Here is a 7591-nt window from a genome sequence, read left to right as displayed (position 1 = left end):
ACAGGCACCTTAAAACCGACCCCAGATCAGGGGTCAAAATTTCTGAAATCTGACTCCCTGTCAGGAAAAGTGCTGTAGAAGTAGTTCTGTACCACTCAGAGACAAAATTCCAACTTCTATAGAAACTAGAAGGTGTTTTCTATCCAATAATAACAATAATATGCATATTGTACGATCAAGAATTGAGCACGAGGCAGTTTAATTTGGAGACACAAATATGCTAATGCGGAACAGCACCCCCTATAGTTGCAAGAAGTTAGGCTAGAAGAAAAATCTTACCCAAACATATAGCCCCGTTCGAAAATATAAATGGACTGTTTGAAAATGTAAAGAAAAAAAATGTCATTATTATTATAATAAAATAAAATAATGTGAATCACGTTTTTAATTGGCCTACCCCTGACGGCATTATACATACCCCAGTTTGGCAATACCTGATCTATATCAATGAAAATCAATGAACCCCTATAGTTGCAAGAAGTTAGGCTAGAAGAAAAATCTTACCCAAACATATAGCCCCGTTCGAAAATATAAATGGACTGTTTGAAAATGTAAAGAAAAAAAATGTCATTATTATTATAATAAAATAAAATAATGTGAATCACGTTTTTAATTGGCCTACCCCTGACGGCATTATACATACCCCAGTTTGGCAATACCTGATCTATATCAATGAAAATCAATGAAAATCAATGAAAATTTATGAAAATCAATGCATACTATTAGAGAGGGTAAGATGGTGGGGGCACGGGTGAGAAATTGGACCGTGTTAATGACCACGTTAACAACCGAGTTAATAACACCCACAGCGAGGAGATGTCGCCAGGGAAATATCAGGGCGGGCGGTTGAAAGAAAAGCTTTGATAAAGACAGCAGAGTAAAGAGTGAAAGATAATGAGCTGGCAGTCGCTCAGATCAGAACGAAACTGTACAATATAATGATGAAGTACTACACTGTACAGTATAATGGTGAATACTACACTGTACAGTATAATAATGAAGTACCACACTGTACAGTATAATAATGAATACTACAATGTACAGTATAATGATGAATACTACACTGTACAGTATAATGATGAATACTACACTGTACAGTATAATGATGAATATTACACTGTGCAGTATAATAATGAATACTACACTGTACAGTATAATGATGAATACTACACTGTACAGTATAATGATGAATACTACACTGTACAGTATAATGGTTAATACTACACTGTGCAGTATAATGATGAATACTACACTGTACAGTATAATGGTGAAGTACCACACTGTGCAGTATAATGATGAATACTACACTGTTTCCCAGTTTGGGAATACCTGCTCTAGCATAATAAACATGCTAGGTGGAGGTGGGGGGGATGTAACGTAACACTATGCAACAAAGACTTGATCTGGTAAAAGCATAAGGAGTGGGAAAGGTTAATGCTTATAGTGCCATGGGGGTTGCATGAATTCACTACAGGTCTCAATCGCTCTACTCTCTCGCCTCTCTGCTCTCTCTCATCTTCTACTCTCTCTCTCTTCTTCCTCTCCTCTCTCTCTCGCTCTCTCTCCTCTCTCTCTTCTCTCTCTCTCTCTCTCTCTCTCTGCTCTCTCTCTCTCTCTCGCTCGCTCTCTCTCTACGCCTCCTCTCTCTCTCTCTCTCTCTCTCTCTCTCTCTCTCTCTCTCTCTTCTCTTTCTCTCTCCTCACTCCATAAACATACTTACGCACACAGATTGACGCACACACACACACACACACACACCAAGCAATCATTCACTTTCCTCCAGGCCCACTTTGAGACGCTGTAGTGAATTCATGCAACCCCCATGGCACTATAAGCATTAACCTTTCCCATCCTTATGGCTTTACCAGATCAAGTCTTTGTTGCATAGTGGTTATGTTACATCCCCCCCACCCACCTAGCATGTTTATTATGCTAGGAGCAGGTATTCCCAAACTGGGGAAAACAGTGTAGTTATTCATCATATACTGCACAGTGTGGTACTTCACCATTATACTGTACAGTGTTAGTATTCATCATTATATACTGCAACAGTGTATATTAACCAATTATACTGTACAGTGTAGCTACTACTTGCATTTTTTTTGATTTTTATCTAACAGTTTTCATCTATACAATATCATCAAAAATAGTCATAGTGTAATCTATATAGCCTATTAGCATGAGTAACGGTGCTTGGTATTTGCTTCTATGATTCTGTTGGCCAATATTATTAATTCACTGATGGTAGTGTTGCAGGAAGTTGTATCAGAGGCTGTACCACCTTAGTGCCCACCTTCATGCCCTCCAGCGTCAGTGGAATGCATCTGCTTTGTACCAGACCTGAGTCCAAATACAATTTAAGTCAAATATTCTTTAATTTAGCTGAGTTTAACATTTTTCTGACGAGTTTTATTTGTTTATGTGCGAGAAGCTCAGTAATTTCACGTATTTGACATAATGCTGGACCCAGTCTCCCATATCAATTTATCTGTGGAGGTTACAAGTAGACTACCAACATGATGTAGAATTGAGTTTAGTTACAGTAGACCTGCTGGTTTCTGCTTGTTTATAAAATTTTTTTTTTCTGCTTTTGGGGGAATAGTAATGTATTATTTTCCTTCCATTTATCTCACAGTTACAAAATAACATGTATTTCCTTGTGGCATCTATAAAGTATCCAGATTTTTTTATTGAAATAATGTTTATATAGAATTAGATGACTAGAATACAGTATATTCATAAAAGTGGATGAAATGAAGGTGAACATATTAAAGTATCAGTAGTCTCAAGGTGCAGGGTGAGTACGGTGGTAGATCGGCTAGAAGCAGTGACATAAGTTCAGGGCGGGAGGGCCATCTAGTGGTGACTGGTTAACAGTCTGATGCTGGCAGATTGAAGCTGTTTCTCAAACCCCTGTCAATCATGGACCAGTCTCTATATCTCCCTTCATTCCAGCTTGTAACTTCTGCGTTCTCCTCTCCTAGGGCACTGTGATCAAGCAGGACTCCATCCTGGAGCCGTCTGCCTGCCGCTCTGATGGCCCGCCAGTTGATGCCCCGGACCACGTCCAAACCGGACGGGGATGTGGCGCTCCTGTCACCCGCTGACGCAGCATGGCCGAGCGGCCAGCACGGGACGGCCATGGGGAGCTGGCCCTGACTCCAGAGTGCAGCACGCCTCCTTGCAGGAGGAGCTGGGTAGGCCATGCGGGGGGCGATGCCGCCTGAGGGATAGACGAAAAAGCCGCGCCCAGCGGAAGGCAGGTCCGCGACCATGAGGCCACACAGTACCACCGTTTTGACAGATGTGGGACCTGCCAGGCTCAGAGCAGGTAGAGCTACTCACTGGCAACTGTGGATAGTTGCACTTAGCTTAACTATAGAGATCATAAACTAAAATCACTGATTCTTAGCCAGCTCCATTGTGTAGATGAGAATCTGAAAGATGGGAATATGCTCTGCACTCAACTGAGTTGAGTTAATATAGGGTTATAGTCTAGCTAAGCCAAAACATATAGCAATAGTAGCTATAAGGCCCGGTATGTTATCACCAATGTAATGGAGTTCATGTTCGGTGTCCAAACAACAAAGTGAGTGAACAGGGAAGGGTTGCCCTAAAATCAATCTCATCTCTTGCCTAGCGCATACCCCTTTCAACAGACGAGTTTGAAAAAGCCAAACGTTAAAAACGCAACATTTACACACCCTACTGGGAACATCTGACCAATTTGCCAGAGCCCAAAGCGTCAGGTATACCGGCATGCGTCGAGGTCCCGGCGCGCGCTCCTCGACATTCTTGCAAGCGGTATCACCCTCAACTATCATTCTCCTAGCAAGTCATTGCTGCCACATCCATTTAAGTATCTGCCCTAAAGAGTGCCTATGATGCTCCCCATGATGAGGAGGAGGCCCAAAGTATTCATCATGTCACCCCGCTCCGGAGCAGCCATGATATGGGACAAAATGTCCTACAGCGTGCAGGCGGGGAAGGATGCACTGAATGTAGGCCGCAGTTCGAAATTAGGTATACTGCCGCCCCACAGAATGCTTCTAATATATCATCATGTTCATACGTGAATACTAGCTGATCGTTTAGCTATTCATCTTTGGCGGCCAATTTGGTGTCTACGACACTGTACGTAGTTGTAGTCCTATTCGATCGATTTCACCTTGCTTTAATATCGTGTACCATTGTAGCGTATTACATTTTTATCTAATACTGTACAGGTGGGGGTTGAGCCGTCCTTATTCACTTAGGCATAATGATGATAAGTTTAAGTGGAACTGAATACCAAATGGTACCAAATTCAAAGTTGTATCACCTACGGACAATTAACTTCTGTAGCTATTCACCATTAATTTGCAAAGTATAACCTATATTTTAACTCAACTCAGTTGATATACGTGTTACAGGGAGAGCATATTCCTGCTCATCTTTCAGGTACTTCATCATATTTAAACTCATATATGCAACAGTTCGCTTTCTTTCATCTGAGCGTCTAACCTGCCAGACAACTCTAATGCTATCTGTGGTCACTCTCGATTACTTCTGCACAAGTATCATTTATCAAAGCTAGTCTTCATTCGATAGCCCGCCCCCCGCCCTGCATATATTATGTTCTAACGCTCTAACGCGGTAACATCACTCCATCGCTGGGTTATTAACTCGCGTAGCTTCAACTTACCGCACAGGTCAGTAACACGGTCCAATTTCTCACCCGGCCCCCACCATCTTACCCTCTCTAGCAAAGTTATGCACCTTGATTTTCATAAATATTTCATATTTGTCATGTGCAGATTATTTTCGATTGATACTTAGCTCAAGGTCATTGCCACATACGCTGGCCTGCCTGAGCCTGCACGTCCCACCTGTCAAACACCTACGGAACTACTGTATAAGTTGCCGTCGGGTGGATCTATGGGTCCAATTAAAAACGTCTGATTCACATTATTTTATGGCCTTCATTGATTCTATAATAATAATGAACATTTTTTTCTTACATTTTCAAACAGTCCATTTATATTTCTCGAGACAGGGGCTATATTTCGCTGGCCCGTACTAGATCTTTTCTTCAGTAGCCTAACTTCTCTGGGCGCTGCAACTATAGGGGGTGCTGTTCCGCGGGGCGCTTTTTCGCCTAATCTCTCAGTCATCTTTAGGGTCGTGCCAAATTAAGCCTCGCGCGTCTGCTCAAATTCTTCGATTCGTAACGGCATACTCCCACTATTATCTGGTACAACTATTATTGGCATAGAAACCACTTTTCTAGCTTTCTATCGGTACCGTTGGCCCAAGATTTTCTCCTCTCCTGCTCGAAGGGTGCAGCTACAGGACTACTACTTCTACAGCCCACTTTTCCTGACAGGGAGTCAGAGTTCAGAAATTTTGACCCCTGATTCCTGTGCTGCCTGGCTTGCCGTTTTAAGTGGTTGGAGCCTAGTGTAGCACAATGCGCCTTTATGCGGCGCCGACGGAAAAACCGGACACTGCCCTAAATCGGTCCCTTCCTGTCCTCTGCCCGGTGTCTAGTACGTCATTCACGCTTTGAATGCGAGGTCCGATGCTGCCTCGTTGGCCAACAATGTCAGGCCAGGCACTCATAAAACAATGAAACGCTGGCAAGTACCGTCCTTTCCTTGGCGTATACGTGACATACAGCGCGCATCCTTACGACACCCAAAGCGATGCCGACATCAGGCCTATGCCGCCTCCTTCCAACTGCGTTGTTGTAGCCAGGTGATGGACTGATTTCTTGTGCCGGTCATGTTTTTAGTCGTATAGTTGCCTTAAAACATCATAATCTAGTTAATTTGAACCCTTTATAGCAATTTATATCCGTTTAGCTGCCGATTTTGAGTAATTCTTTGTCGTGCCACTTGAACTTTGCCGTCACGTTCGGGTGGGTCTCGGTCGATGTTAGTGGACATTTCGAAGGACAGAGGACATCTATCGACCAAAAGCAAGAATTCAGCATCCCAAGAAAGGCATACAGTCGGGGCATCAACAATGCGGGCCCGGGCATCAGAGCGGCGGCAGAGCCTCCAGGATGGAGTCCTGCTGACACAGTGCCCTAGGAGAGGAGAACGAGAATTACAGAATGAAGGAGATATGAGGAGACTGATCCATTGTGACAGGGATTGAGAAACAGCTTCAATCTCCCAGCCATCAGACTGTTAAAACAGTTCACACACTAGATGGCCTCCGCCCTGAACTTAGTCACTGTTCTAGACCGACTATACCACCTTGTACGCCTCACCAGAATCTGATGCGAAACATGCACCTCATAGTAAGAAACTATTTATATGGACATACACTTTAGAGACATAACTAATCCGCTACTGCTTTATCATGATAGTCGAAATGTTATTTCACATTTAATAAACCGCGACTATAATCCTCATGCCCACCATTTTTGGTTTTGTGAGGGTGTGGGCTATTTATCGCCTTCACTTGCGCGAACCCTGCATAGTGTGCCAACAATAAGCGCATATTTTTAGAAATGTACTGTAATATACAGCTTACTAGTCATGCCTGATATTGCTATATTAAGAAAATAAAACTGTCCAATGATTATATTGCAAATCTTAAATCGAATATCTTCGACTTCAACCCTACTGATTATAGGATTCCATCTTTATGTAGTCAAGTGTAGAAAAATTACATGTATTTATTGGTATATAAGCGCTTTGTGAATATGGAAAGAACAGATATAATTAAAACCTAGATACACTCTTCTTGTAAAAGCATGTATTCACCACGAGCCGACATTTTGAGCGCATGATATTTGTTTCAAAACACAGTATAAGCATTTTCATGTAGAGTACCTAATAACCACAGGCGTAGGTTTGTCTCACGGATATGAGCTAACTCAATCTACACAGTTGGTACGTCCTAAAACTTATGCATCAAATCCTTCCTCGACCAGATCAACATACTATATGGAGGACCGGGTTCAAACATATGTCAAATACGCTGAAAGACTTTGAGCTCTCGCACATTAAAAACAAATAAAAGTCCAGAATCAGAAAATGTTTATGTAAATAATCGTCATGGGTAAAATCTGCTTAAGCAATAAAGCTATATACTTGAGGACATAGTATGTACACTTCGCAGGAAGTCTGAGATACAACATATAGAGAGATGCAAGGTTTAGTGCAAAATCCAAACTGACTTCTGAATATATTTGCGCGAGCATTGAATGTGAGGGCTTACAGCTTAAGGTATAGGACCCCACAGCCTTCTCTTTGCGCCCTTGCATGATCAGATAGCCCACTTCCTTGAACTCTCCACCGTTAACGTTTGCACATGTGGACTCTCGTCAGTGGCATACAATAATAAAATATCCAACACAATTCAAGAGCACTTATAAATTCACCAAGAACCTTTATTGTGTTTATCAGCTGTCATGGCTAATAGGCTAACACGCTAGAAAATCTGAAATATAATGTAACTGATATACACGCAATCACCCAACACAAGATCTTGAGAATACCAAACACAACTTTCCATTGCTATGCTTCCTCGTCTCCTCTTCTTCCGACAATCTCCAGAACAAATATTCATCGTGGCTCTCGTTTGCTATCTCTCTCTT

Source organism: Salvelinus sp. IW2-2015, linkage group LG4q.2 (assembly GCF_002910315.2).
Source record: "Salvelinus sp. IW2-2015 linkage group LG4q.2, ASM291031v2, whole genome shotgun sequence".
NCBI lineage: Eukaryota > Metazoa > Chordata > Actinopteri > Salmoniformes > Salmonidae > Salvelinus > Salvelinus sp. IW2-2015.
Note: the sequence above shows the minus strand (reverse complement) of the source record.